The sequence below is a fragment of the Bos indicus genome, chromosome 15 (genome assembly GCF_029378745.1).
Source record: "Bos indicus isolate NIAB-ARS_2022 breed Sahiwal x Tharparkar chromosome 15, NIAB-ARS_B.indTharparkar_mat_pri_1.0, whole genome shotgun sequence".
In the NCBI taxonomy this organism is placed as follows: domain Eukaryota; kingdom Metazoa; phylum Chordata; class Mammalia; order Artiodactyla; family Bovidae; genus Bos; species Bos indicus.
In genome coordinates, this window is record NC_091774.1 from 35686779 (window position 1) to 35701189 (window position 14411).

Here is a 14411-nt window from a genome sequence, read left to right on the forward strand (position 1 = left end):
ATGGACATGAGTTTGAGCAAACTCCGGGAGACAGTGAAGGACTGGGTAGCCTGGAGTGCTAAAGTCCATGGGGTCACAAGGAGTTGGACATGACTTAGCGACTAAACAACAGACTATTGAGTAACTGTGTAACCCTGGACAAATTATTTATGTCCTCTGTTCCTCAAATTCCTCAGCTATAAAATAAGGATATCATAATGGTATCATTTTATAAGCTTGTTGGAGGGATTCTTGTAATTTCCTCTCCATGACTCATAAAGCACTAAGAACAGGGGCTGGCCTTCAAAAATGCTCAATAAATGTCAGTCAGTATTGTTTACCTGTGGCAAAACAGGGTTGTCCATTTCTCATTTAGTATTGAAAGAAGTTTAGGGATATTTATGGTGCTGTGACATTCTCTGTTAGGATTGGAAGGTTAGGATTGGAACGTTAGGGAGGTTAGGATTGGAACACTTAAAAATATAATGCCTCCTCATCAATTCTTTCCTCTACCTTTAAATCTTAATATTGAAGCCAGTGGGAGAAGGGAAAGAGGAGAAATGGTGCCAGCTATGTCCTATTTGGTTCCAAGAGATAGCAGCATCAGTTGGCACTTTCTCCTAGAAGTTTGTTTCTATTGTTCACACATGCATCTTCATATGCTCATTGTCAGAGATGAGATGAACTAAGAGAGGGCTACCATTTCAGATTCTTGACACTTGGCAGTTTGTGAATGCTGCTTTTTTGGAATCTGGAGAACCATCAAGCTGCCTTTCTTCTTCTTCTTCTTAGGACCCTTTTGATTGATCAGAGCCTATGAAGGAAATATTGGCTATTCAAGAGCCATAATAAAACAGTAGTAAAATAATGAAGTCTGAATTGCAACAAGGAGCTCACTCAAGCAAGGGCCCTCTGCTGCTGGGTCCCAGAGAAAATATTTCTCATAAGAAAAATATAAGATACAAAAAAGTCAAACAGATAACCTTCCCTCAAAACATGTAAGAAAGATACAAAAACGTCAGATAATCTTCCCTCAAAACACAGTGTTCTCTAAAATCCCCTTCCTTCTTTTAGAAGGCACACTCAGTTCTGGAACAGAAGCTAGGAAACCAGCCTGAGACAATTAGTTTTCCCCTCCCCTTTTAATCTCTTGAGAAAGAGCTGCCAATTTTAGAAATTCCTCCTTTGATCAGAAGATAAAGCAGAACAATGCTGTAGCACTAAGCGGATTCCTAAGGGACATTTTTCAAGGGTGTGTAAAGCCTGCCTGGAAGTGTGTATACAAGGAGGGAGAAGGGGAGTTGGTGGAAATGGAAGGGTGGGTAGACTAGAGATGATAGTCACAGCGAGAAGGAATAATCATACAGTTGCTTCTAGATTCCATAGAGGAGCAACTCCAGTCAGTCTTATTTCCTGGGAGTCTTAGGCATGTATATTACAATGATTAAAGGGCTTCATCTAATTAACATCCTCCCTCAAAAAAAAAAAAAAAAAAAAAAGGAAGAAAGAAAAAATCAGATTTATTTTTCACCGTTTGTCGGAGGTGACTTTTTGTTCTTGTTTTTACTGAAAATTACAAACTAGTCTATCACATTAAGATTGTGAATCTCTGAAAGGAGGTCTGTTTAAAAGATAAAAATACTATGGATTAGAGCTAGGACTAAGTTTGAATCATGCCGCCAACTTCACTGTCTGTAAAACGGGGGTAATTTTCCTATCTGTTTAACATGGCCATGTACTTTTTTTTTTAATGTAACACTTGAAGACTAAATATTTTATGAGCATAAGCTCATTCAATTCTCATGAGGAAGGTATTATTATGGAGATTGTATGTAAAGATATTTTGTGATGTAGAAAAGAGCCGTCTGGTTATGAGTTATCATTGGGCCACCTTCTCACCTGGCTGTTGTGAGGATTAAATATGATGCGAAAGCACTTTAAACACTCCACGTGATGGGCGGACTACTAATTACACACCCCGCAGCACCTGATCCACTGTGAGGAAACGGTAGACGCTGGTTGGAGTGAACGATTTTATATCTTCCCTGTTCCTTTCAATCCTCCAATCACAAGCTAATGTCCGCAGGCCTGGGGCCAAAACCACGAATCTGGGAGCTGCCGTCCGGATGGAGACGAGCGCAGAGTCCAAGAAGAGGGCACGGGAACAGTAAAGTAGTTCAGTGGCTGGGGGGCGCTTTGGACGCTGGGTTTGAGAGGTGGCCGACTGGGGTCCCCGGAGTCCCTCTCCTCTGGTCTGGGGCTGCACAAAGAGACATCCCAAGCCTGCTGGGCACTATACCCCAGGAGCCCGACTCATTCGCAGCTACCGGAGTTAGAGCCTCACGCGACTCACCCAAGCCCCGCCCACTACCTCAGGTAGGCCCTCCGCACCAGCCAATCCGAAAGAAGCCTGGGTGCGGAAGGCGGTGCTTTCCCGACCGGAAGTGACGTCTATGCTTGGCTGGCCGCGGTGTCCGCCGAAGCTCTCGGCAGCGGCTGAGGCGACTGAGTGGAAAATGGCTCGGATTTTTGCGGCTGTGGCGCCTTGGGTTGTGGTGGAGGCAGAGGCTCAGGCAGCGTGAGGTGAGGAACAGTAGGTGCGGCGGGGGCCGGAACCGGGGACCCTGCTCTCCAAAGGCGCTGAAGGGCCCCTGGGGTCTTGGATGGGAGAGTCTCTTGCCGCGGCCCCAAGTCCCCCGGGTGTCCGCTTCTGACCCTCCATCCCGTACTCTTGGCGCTGCCCCAGTCCGACTCACCTCTCCCTGGGCCTTGCTTCCATCCCGGCCGTTGCCAGCTTCCCCTCCGAAGGTGCCCGCATCCCACCAGGACCCTTTTGTCGGGGGTGGTGGGTGGAGGGGGCTCCTGGGAGTTAGTATTGTCCGAAAGGGCGAGGGGAAGCCACCCCCTTGTTCTCGGGACCGGGCTGGAGCCGCAGTGGCGGGTCCTATTCTCTGGTCGAATTGTTGAATTCTGCCGAGTGCGTGTGTTGCACTTCTCAGTTGTGAACCGTCCCCCGTCCCCTCCCCGCTTCTTTTCGCCTCCTTGTCCCATCTCCGGCTTTGGGGGCTACAGATCCTTTTTCTTCTCCACCCACCCCCCTTCCCCGGTTGCTTTTTTTTTTTTTTTGCTGCGAATCCAATCCACTTGCTTCAGGAAGACAGTATTATTTCTGTGTGTATTTAGCGCATCATCTTTCTGGGAGGGCGGTCAGATTAAAAATATTTGCCTAAGTCTTCTTGAGTGACGGAGGAACAATAAATAATTGAAGGAAAAAGAGCGCATGCTTTATGGTTTGGCTTTAAAAACGAGATTCTGCAGCTTTGGAGTTTTTTGGGGGGGCGGGTGGAGCAGGCATTGCGGAGGGAAATGAGAAAGGAGAAAAATAAGGAGTAAAGTCTGGAGATAAGGAACGTGGAAGAGGGAGCCTGTGCTAGTTCTTTCCTTCTGTTAGTCTGATGGGAGTTCAGGTTGTAATTATATTTTTATTTTGAACAGTGGGTGTTGAATTGAGTGTAAAGAAGGAGACCTTTGTTTTTGAACAAGATTATTTATTAAAGCAGTACCCCAAAATCTTTGCAGGTTGGTGTCAGGCAGAAAGATGCTGTTGGAAAAATTGTGTAACATTGGTGCAGCAAAGCCACAGATTAGAAGAGATTCAGAAAAAAGAAAGCTATTCTTAGAAGAGTGGTGAAGGAAGGCTGTAGGGAGATCCAGGAACACTGATTCCAGGCTAGACTTTGTACCTTTGCCTCCTTGGCTTGTGGTTAAGTTTCCACATAAGACGCCTCTCGGCAACTCAGCCAGGGCTGGGGCTGATGCTCTTATTCAGAGGAGCAAATTAGACCGAAGTGCTTTAGTTGAGGTCTGTACTGTTGAAGATAACTGCTTGTTTAATATTATGATAGTCTTTAAGTACTGAAAAACATTTTGACTGGATTATTTAACTCAAACCTATTTCAAGAGTGATTTTACATAGGTACAAAGTACATATAGAGCTGCTTCAAGTAATTTTGCCTAAATTAGTAGATTCCAAACCAGTTTTTTTCTTAGGAAAGTCTCTGTTGTGTTGTGTTTTGTATGCATGTCGCTTGCAGTTTTTCTTGGCAAGCAATATATGTACATTGTTTTCATCCATAGATTTTACAGTTTTTTCTGTTTCATGGGATATAAAAGTTGGCATGCTTGCATTTAGGAATTCTAGAAACTATAACTTTATGTAATAATTAGTTGTATATTAAGCATATGATTCATTGTTTCTTCCTACTGCTGTAAATGATTCTAAAATTTTCAATTAATTGAAGATTGGTACATCAGTTCCCATGTCCAGGAATCATTCTTTAATCTAGCCCAGTGTTTTTACACTTAGTAAGCACATTCAGTAAATGAACTTATACCTAACCAAGAATGTTGAATTTCCCAAGAGTTCAGAGTTCTTATCAGAGCATTGGACCAAATTTTTCAGAGCAACAGGGCGAAGCAGTTTTTTTATGCTGTGTAACTTGTGTTTCTTTGATAGTATAAATTACCCATTTTATTGTATTTGCCATATTCCAAAAATAATTTAAGGCATGTAAATTATAAAGGTGAATATTTCAGTACAGTTCATTTACTTGATTTGTGGTGTACCTGACTAAGGCTAAAAGTCCATTTTATGGAAGATCTGGTTGTATCCAGAGGGCCTACAGGGTGCCTGGTACAGCAGTGGTTCTAGGAATAGAAAAACGAATGAGATAGTACTTGTCCTCAATAAGTTCTCTAGTCCATTTGGGGAGACAAACACAAATTATAACAGTATGGATATAATGGCATGTAAGGATGGTGGATCCAAAATACTAAGAATGATATGATCACCTGGCTTGAGAGATGGAGAGAGAATGAGTGCATCTGATGAGGATGGAGGTGCTCAAATTGAGTATTAAAGGATTAATTCTTTTTATTAATGAGGGAAAGTTAGACGGTATCAGCTTCCAGACCCTGCCGAGATACTACCAAGCTGTTTAATACCTCTGGTATCTTGTTTCTTTCATGTGAGAGTTGGACTACATCTAAATCACTGCTGTTTAGTAGAAATATTAAATGAGAGCCACGTAGGTAAGGTATTTTACATTTTCTTGGTAAATCTTTGAAATCTGGTGTTCATTTTACACTTAGAACACATCTTACTTTGGACTACTTGTCAAGCTCTCAGTAGCTGTTGTGTTTATTGTTTAATTGGTAAGTCGTGCCCACTACTCTTTTGGGATCCCATGGACTGTAGCCCGCCAGACTCCTCTGTCCATGGGATTTCCCAGGCAAGAACACTGGAATGGGTTGCCATTTCCTTCCCCAGGGGATCGTCCCTACTCAGGGATTGAACCCGAGTGTCCTGCATTGGCAGGTGGACTCTTTACCATTGAGCCATCTGGGAAGCCCTGTTTGTGTTTAGCATATACAATACTGGACAATACAGTTCAAGAATATGAAAATTCTGCTTTTCTGTCTCGGATTCTTGCTTGAAAAGAAAAAACAACTCCTATGAGAATAGTATAAATGTAGTCATTTATAATTTCTACTCCTTTTGATAGTATTCATACATGCCTTTAGATTGGAATTATACTTGAAAATGATTTGCTAAAAAAAAAAAGAAGAAGAAGAAATTGATTTGCTGTAGGATATCGTTCAGGTTGTTCATAGAGTTTTTGTTGGGACTGTTTTCCCTGTGTCTGGTGCAGTCAGGTTTTGAAACATCTTTCTTTTGTGCTTTTATGTATACTTTGTATCTCTCTTGGTCTCTGCAGTCTGTTCTTTATAACAAGTGATGGATTCAAAGCACAGTGAGAGAATGTACATGGACATTTTGCTGCTGCTGCTAAGTCGCTTCAGTCGTGTCCGACTCTGTGCGACCCCATAGACGGCAGCTGACCAGGCTCTCCGGTCCCTGGGATTCTCCAGGCAAGAACACTGGAGTGGGTTGCCATTTCCTTCTCCAATGCATGAAAGTGAAAAGTGAAAGTGAAGTTGCTCAGTCTTGTCTGACTCTTAGCGACCCCATGGACTGCAGCCCACCAGGCTCCTCCATCCATGGAATTTTCCAGGCAAGAGTACTGGAGTGGGGTGCTATTGCGAATGGAGATTTGTACAATTTTAAACAACTTTTTGGATTTCTTAAAAACATTTAAAAAATATTTTTATTTATTTATTTTTGGCTGTACTGGGTCTTTGTCGCTGTGCAGGCTTTTCTCTATTTGCGGCAAGTGGGAGCTAGTCTCTAGTTGCGGTGCAAGGGCTCCTCACTGCGGTGGCCTCTTGTCGCTAAGCATGGCTCTAGGGTATGTATGTTGCAGCTCTGGGGTCTAGAGCACAGTTCAATAGGCTCAGTAGTGGCGCACGGGCAGAGTTGCTCTGTAGCATGTGGAGTCTTCCTGGACCAGGGATTGAACCTGTGTCTCCTGCATTGGCAGGCAGATTCTTTACCACTAAGCAGCCACCAGGGAAGCCCAGAGGTTCTTAAATTTTTTAATTCAGCTATTTGGGTACAAAAGTGAATGGGGTATTTAAACACTCTTGATTGTAATAGATTTGAAGGCAGTTATTTAGCAGAGTATTTATCTTTTCACCTTGAGAATGAATTAATATACTATAAATTGACAACCCTATTGTTAAACACATAGCTTTCATTAGTCTTATAATACAAAAGTTACCTTATTGATGAATAAATGATGTACAACGCTGATTCATTTAATTTGTTGTGCATTGAGTTTGGTTTTAAAAAAAAATAGGCTTATTTTAGTCATGATAACTATGACTAACAATGATAAAGTAAATAACGTCCTTACATTTGTGTTGATTGATGATTATAGAGCCTTTAATTCTCCCCCTCCACCAGCCTTATTCTTTGTGAAGTAAATAGAGCAGGTATTTTTTTCATTTTCTTGAAGAGGAAAATGAGACCCAGTGAAGCTGTGACTTGTTTTGGATAATACATTACAGATACTGCTTGAACATAGCAGGCTTACAATGCTAGCCTAGAGTTCTCTTCATTGCATCTCTTCTATGGTGCTCGAGTGTTTAGATACATAGCCCTTAACAGATTTTGGAGTGTATTGATGGGTAATTCCTGCCTTGAAGCAGAAAGTAGTTTAGTTATTAAAAAATTATTAATGGGAAAGAAAAATGTAAGGGGTGGTATTGTTGTTTAGTCGCTAAGTCGTACCCAACTCTTTTGCCACCCTATGGACTGCAGCCTGCCAGACTCCTTTGTCCATGGGATTTCCCAGGCAAGAATACTGGAGTGGGTTACCACTATGGTTTAGTTACACTTAAAATTGGGCTTCCGTCGTAGCTCAGGTGGTAAAGAGTCTGACTGCAATGCAGGAGAACTGGGTTTGATCCCTGGGTTGGGAAGATTCCCCTGGAGAAGGAAATGGCAACCCACTCCAATATTCTTGCCTGAAGAATCCCATGAACAGAGGAGCCTGGCTGGCTGCAGTATATGGGGTCGCAAGAGTCGGACGTGACTGAGCAACTAAGCGCACGCACACACACTTAAAATAGATGACAGTTAACTAGGCGAGATTTTTTATTTTGAGCAAAGAATTTAGATTTTAAACTATTATTGTAGGAAGAAAGTGATGAAGTGTCAAGGACACAGCTATATCAGTGTTCAGGGAACAACTTGGGGAAAACTTAGATAAGAGAAGAAATTTAGCTTTAAGGAAGGATTTGCATGGCTCATTTAAAAACATAAAAACGGGGGGCCGCCTGCACGCGGGGTGTGTGAGGACGCGCTCCCCGGTCGTGGAGTGCTTGAGCTCAGAAGCGGTGGCTGTGGTACCTGCTGCTGCCACCCGTGCGGACGCAGAGCATTGGACGTGAGCGCTGTCGCGTGGGGCTGGAAGGTGAAGCTATGATGGCCATCAGTGAAAATATTCTCTTTGGAATGGGAAATCCTCTTCTTGACATCACTGCTGTAGTGGATAAGGATTTCCTTGGTAAGTATTCTCTTAAACCTAATGACCAGATTTTGGCTGAAGAGAAACATAAGGAACTGTTTGATGAACTTGTAAAAAAATTCAAAGTTGAATATCATTCTGGTGGCTCTACCCAGAATTCAATTAAAGTGGCCCAGTGGATGATTCAGCAGCCACACAAAGCAGCAACATTTTTTGGATGCATTGGGATAGATACATTTGGGGAGATCCTGAAGAAAAAAGCTGCTGAAGCCCATGTGGATGCTCATTACTATGAACAGAATGAGCAGCCAACAGGAACTTGTGCTGCATGCATCACTGGTGGCAACAGCTCACTTGTAGCTAATCTTGCTGCTGCCAACTGTTACCAAAAGGAAAAAATCTTGATATGGAGAAAAACTGGATATTGGTGGACAAAGCGAGAGTTTATTATATAGTAGGTTTTTTCCTCACAGTTTCTCCAGAGTTGGTTTTAAAAGTGGCTCACCATGCTTCTTGAAACAACAGAATTTTCACTTTGGATCTGTCTGCACCATTTATTAGTCAGTTCTACAAGGAATCATTGATGAAAGTTATGCCTTTTGTTGACATACTTTTTGGAAATGAGGTGGAAGCTGCCACTTTTGCTAGAGAGCAAGGCTTTGAGACTGAAGACATTAAAGAAATAGCCAGAAAGACAGGCTCTGCCAAAAGTCAACTCAAAGAGGCAGCGAATCGTGATTTTCACCCAAGGGAGAGAGGACACCATACTGGCTACAGAAAGTGAAGTCACCACTTTTGCTGTCTTGGATCAAGACCAGAAAGAAATTGTCGATACCAGTGGAGCTGGAGATGCATTTGTTGGAGGTTTTCTGTCTCAGCTGGTCTCTGACAAGCCCCTAACTGAATGCATCTGTGCTGGCCACTATGCTGCAAGTGTCAAAATTAGGAGGACTGGCTGCACCTTTCCTGAGAAGCCAGACTTCCACTGATGGAAAAGCATGAAACTGCATCCCAGGAGTACAGACACTGCCTTGATTGTTTCCTGAGAATTCCCATATTAATAAAGAGTAAAATGCCACCTTTCCTACTATAATAATGTTGAATCTTAATATAGGGGGTACAGTAATACACAATAGAATCTTTATTCTCTCAACAACCTAAAGTAGGAGGTTTATTTCCATAGTCTGATAGTGCCAGGTAAATGTCAATTAAACAGAAATATAGTATTTCAATTGAAATTTTTGTTTCATTTTCCATTACATTGTAAATTCATGTGTACTAAGCAAAGTGATCATTTTTTTACATTTCTGCTTTGAATGCAGATGCAATTTAATAGAATAGATTTTTTTAAAGGAATTAAAGATAATACATAAATCTTTAGCTTTTATACAAGTATATTTAATTCAGAAGTGTTTGTACACATATACACACACATGTGTTCATATATGTACCACATATATACATGACAAATGGTTAAGGTACAGAAATATTTATCTTTCCAAGTTATGCCAAGTAATTTCATCAGTGTGTACTCAAATATGTAATAAATTTTGGATAATTAATTTGCCAAATTATAAGCTATATTAAAATATTCAAGTCATAATCTTATATTTACTTATGGTACTCTGTATTTGATACAAATAAAAACTTGTCATAAAGGGAAAAAAATAAAAACATAAAAACAACACAGGTGAAGTAGGAGATGAGGATAAATAGACATCTGCAATAAATATTTAGAGGCCAGTGGTCAGAATTTTTATATTATTTGGATGATTCAGGAAATCTTAGCACGTACTCTAAACTTGTGGCTTGAGTAGTGTGGAAGACATGGCTAAGAGTATGGAAAGACAGGTTGTTGACTAATGAGCAGCAGAGTAATTTGAGTTCCTATTGTGAAATCAGTAGGGATTTGATAAGAATTTTACTATGAGAAAAGAATAGGCAGTGTTCATAAAGGAGAATTGGTTTAAAAATTTGCAGTATGGGAAATTCTAATTGAAACAGGTAATTTTTAGAAGTATTTTCCTATAAAAAAACTGAAATTGACAATTTACTTTCAGAAAATGCTCAGAGAAACAGGAAGATGTTAAGTATTGTTAAAGTTCTACTGTGGAGTGGGAGGAAAAAGCAGACGATCTTTCTAGATAAAAGGGGAAAATGAGAAGAGACAATAGAAGGAAGTCAAAGATAAGGGGTACTTACCTTCTGGTGAGGTGGGAAAAGAACTTGGATATTGTTGGGAGAGCTACATCCCATTGGGCTTCCCTTGTAGCTCAGTTGGTATAGAATCTGAAAGCAATGCAGGAGACCTGGGTTCAATCCCTGGGTTGCGAAGATTCCCTGGAGAGGGAAATGGCAGCCCACTCTGGTATTCTTGCCTGGAGAATCCCATGGACAGAGGAGCCTGGCAGGCTATACCATTTATGGGATCGCAAGAGTCAGACACGACTGAGCAACTAAGCACAAAGCATCAATACCTGTCTAATTAGGGAATGGGAGAATACTTTTTCAAATGTTTTATTTGCAGTTTTGGAAATCATACAAAGCAGGTATACACCCCACCCCAGCCCCCATAAACTCTGAAGGAGTTGCTGCTGCTGCTGCTGCTGCTAAGTCACTTCAGTCGTGTCCGACTCTGTGCGACCCCATAGACGGCAGCCCACCAGGCTCCCCCGTCCCTGGGATTCTCCAGGCAAGAACACTGGAGTGGGTTGCCATTTCCTTCTCAATGCATGAAAGTGAAAAAGTGAAAGTGAAGTCGCTCAGTTGTGTCCGACTCTTAGCGACCCCATGGACTGCAGCCCACCAGGCTCCTCCATCCATGGGATTTTCCAGGCAAGAGTACTGGAGTGGGGTGCCATTGCCTTCTCCACCCCAGCCCCCATAACTCTGACGGAGTTACCTGTAATTAAAACCATAGTGCTGTGAGTAGCCATAACCAGATTGATTTATTAAATCACTTTGTATGTGTTCATAATGTAATTTATAACTGTTCTGACTTTTCTTTTTTGTTTAGTGTGTACGTGAATTGAGCAAAGCACTCTTTGGCTTGAGAATGTAGCCTGCTTTCATCTGACTAGATTGCATGATGATATTTATCAGACTAGAATTCTGCGTATATTAAAATACATGACATGAGATTGTAGCTGTTCAGGTTTTTTTTTAAAGACAGTTATTAATATATAATTTACTTATAGTAAAATGCATCTGTTTTGGGTGTACAACGCTATTGTTGTTGCTAAGTCACTTCAGTCGTGTCCTAATGTGTGTGACTCCATAGACGGCAGCCCACCAGGCTCCCCCGTCCCTGGGATTCTCCAGGCAAGAACACTGGAGTGGGTTGCCATTTCCTTCTCCAATGCATAAAAGTGAAAATTGAAAGGGAAGTTGCTCAGTCGTGTCCGACTCTTTGCGACCCCACGGACTGCAGCTTACCAGGCTCCTCCGTTCGTGGGATTTTCCAGGCAAGAGTACTGGAGTGGGGTGCCATCGCCTTCTCCGAAGATGCTATAAATTATAAGAAATAGTAACAGTATGTAACTGCCTCTACCACAGTTAAAATATGAAATAATTGCATCACTTTAGAAAGTGTCCTTATGCCCTTTGTAAATTGGTCCCTCCCACTCACCCTCCAGTCTCTGGCAGCAACAGATTTTTCTTTTGCATTTCTATAGTTTTGCATTCCAAGAATGGCATATAAAATTGGCATCATCCTATACCTATAGTCTTCTGAATCTGGCTTCTTTCACTTAGCATGTTTTGAGATTCAATATACCCTTTCAACAAAAAGCCAAATTTTTATAACAGTTTTAGACTACAGAAAAATTGTTAAGATAGTACAGAGAATCCCGACAAACTCTGGACCTGGTTTCCTGTATTACTTTTTATGTATGTAAACTATATTTGCTAACTGTCAAGAACAAGATTCTAGAATTAAGTTTTTTGTGTGGAAGGTGTGTGAAGGTTTCTGTCAAGATAACTATCTAATAACTTTTTATTGTAAACTGTATATACCAAAATTTGTCATTTAATCATTTTTAAGTGTATATTTCAGTGACATTATATTTACGATGTTAATGCAGCCGTCACCGCTTTCTATTTCCAAAGTTTTTCATCACCCCAAACAGATACTCTGTACCATTAAGCAGTAACTACCCAGTCCCTTTCTTCCTGCTGCTGCTGCTAAGTCACTTTAGTTGTGTACAACTCTGTGCGACCCCATAGACGGCAGCCCACCAGGCTCCCCCGTCCCTGGGATTCTCCAGGCAAGAATACTGGAGTGGGTTGCCATTGCCTTCTCCACCTCTTCTTCCTAGCTCCTGGTAATTGCTAATCTACTTTTCTGTCTCTTTGACTTTACTTAATTGCCAGGATATGGAGGCAACCTCAACTGCCAGTCAACAAATGAATGGATAAAGATACTCTGTGTGTGTGTGTGTGTGTGTGTGTGTGTGTGTGTGTACACACCATGGAATACTACTTGGGCATAAGGAAATTTTGTCATTTGTAACAATATGGATAGACTTGGCAGATATTATGTTAAGTGAAATAAACCAGACAGAGAAAGACACATATATATCACTTAAATGTAGAATCTAAAAATTCAACAAACTATTGAATACAACAAAAAAAGAAACAGACTCACAGATATAGAGAACAAATAAGTGGTGAAGGGCAACATGAGGGTAGAGGATTGAGTGGTACAAACTATTATGTATAAAATAAGCTATAAGGATATATTGTACAATACAGGGAATATAGCCAATATTCTATAATAACTATAGAGTATAACCTTTAAATAATGTGGGGACTTCTCTGGTGGTCCAATGGTTTGGACTCTGTTGTCACTGCTGAGGGCTCGGGTTCAATCCCTGGTCAGGGAACTAAGATCCCACAGACCACACGGAGTTTTGGGCCAAAAAAATTGGGAAAAAACAAATTGTGAATCACTATATTGTATACCTGTAACTTATGTAATATCATACATCAACTATACTTCAATTTTTTTTAAAAGTGTTAAAATGTGGCTGCAACATTTTATATTCCTATTGGCAAAGTGTGAGGGTTTCAGTTTCTCTATATCCTTGTCAATGCTTCTTTTCCTTTATTTATTTATTTATTTATATTGAACTATAGTTGATTTACAATCTTGTGTTAACTTCAGGTGTATGTGGTTATCTTCCCTGGTGGCTCAGCAGTAAAGAATCTGCATGCCAACACAGGAGATGTGGATTTGATCCCTGGTTGGGGAACATCCCCTGGAGAAGGAAGTGGCTACCCACTCCAGTATCCTTGCCTGGAAAAATCTCATAAACAGAGAATCCTGGTGGGCTGCAGTCCATGGGGTTGCAAAGAGTCAAGCATGACTTAGTGACTAAATAACAATGTACAGTTATACACACACACACACACACACACACACACACACACACACACACACACATATTCTTCAGGTTCTCTTCCCTTCAGTTCAGTTCAGTTCAGTCACTCAGTCGTGTCCGACTCTTTGCGACCCCATGAATCGCAGCACGCCAGGCCTCCCTGTCCATCACCAACTCCCGGAGTTCACTCAGACTCACATCCATCGAGTCAGTGATGCCATCCAGCCATCTCATCCTCTGTTGTCCCCTTCTCCTTCTGTCCCCAATCCCTCCCAGCATCAGAGTCTTTTCCAATGAATCAGCTCTTCGCATGAGGTGGCCAAAGTACTGGAGTTTCAGCTTCAGCATCATTCCCTCCGAAGAAATCCCAGGGCTGATCTCCTTCAGAATGGACTGGTTGGATCTCCTTGCAGTCCAAGGGACTCTCAAGAGTCTTCTCCAACACCACAGTTCAAAAGCATCAATTCTTCGGCGCTCAGCTTTCTTCACAGTCCAACTCTCACATCCATACATGACCACTGGAAAAACCATAGCCTAGACTAGACGGACCTTTGTTGGCAAAGTAATGTCTCTGCTTTTCAATATACTATCTAGGTTGGTCATAACTTTTCTTCCAAGGAGTAAGTGTCTTTTAATTTCATGGCTGCAGTCACCATCTGCAGTGATTTTGGAGCCCCCAAAAATAAAGTCTGACACTGTTTCCACTGTTTCCCCATCTATTTCCCTTGAAGTGATGGGACCAAATGCCATGATCTTCGTTTTCTGAATGTTGAGCTTTAAGCCAGCTTTTTCACTTTCCTCGTTCACTTTCATCAAGAGGCTTTTTATTTCCTCTTCACTTTCTGCCATAAGGGTGGTGTCATCTGCATATCTGAGGTTATTGAAAAATACTGAGTGTAGTTCTCTGTGCTATATAAGTAGGTCTTGGTTGATTGTCTATCCTTTTTAAAAATTATAGTCATTCTAGTAGGTGTGAAATGGTATCTCATTGTGGTTTTGATTTGCATTTGGGTAAACTCCAGGAGTTGGTGATGGACAGGGAGGCCTGGCGTGCTGCGATTCATGAGGTCGCAAAGAGTCAGACACGACTGAGCGACTGAACTGAATGAACTGAACTGAA

At 41.6% G+C, this 14411-nt stretch overlaps 1 protein-coding gene and 1 pseudogene across 1 annotated transcript in view; both read left to right on the forward strand.

The window, feature by feature from the left end:
- The first annotated feature begins 2425 nt into the window (after nucleotides 1–2425).
- The window catches only part of PIK3C2A (phosphatidylinositol-4-phosphate 3-kinase catalytic subunit type 2 alpha), a 107362-nt gene continuing 95376 nt past the window's right edge, over nucleotides 2426–14411 (forward strand). The window contains exon 1 of the mRNA XM_070803587.1: nucleotides 2426–2562. The gene's annotated coding sequence lies outside the window, so the exon portion shown is untranslated. The remainder of the gene's footprint in view (nucleotides 2563–14411) is intronic.
- LOC139187302 (adenosine kinase pseudogene) lies at nucleotides 3053–8975 on the forward strand (annotated as a pseudogene).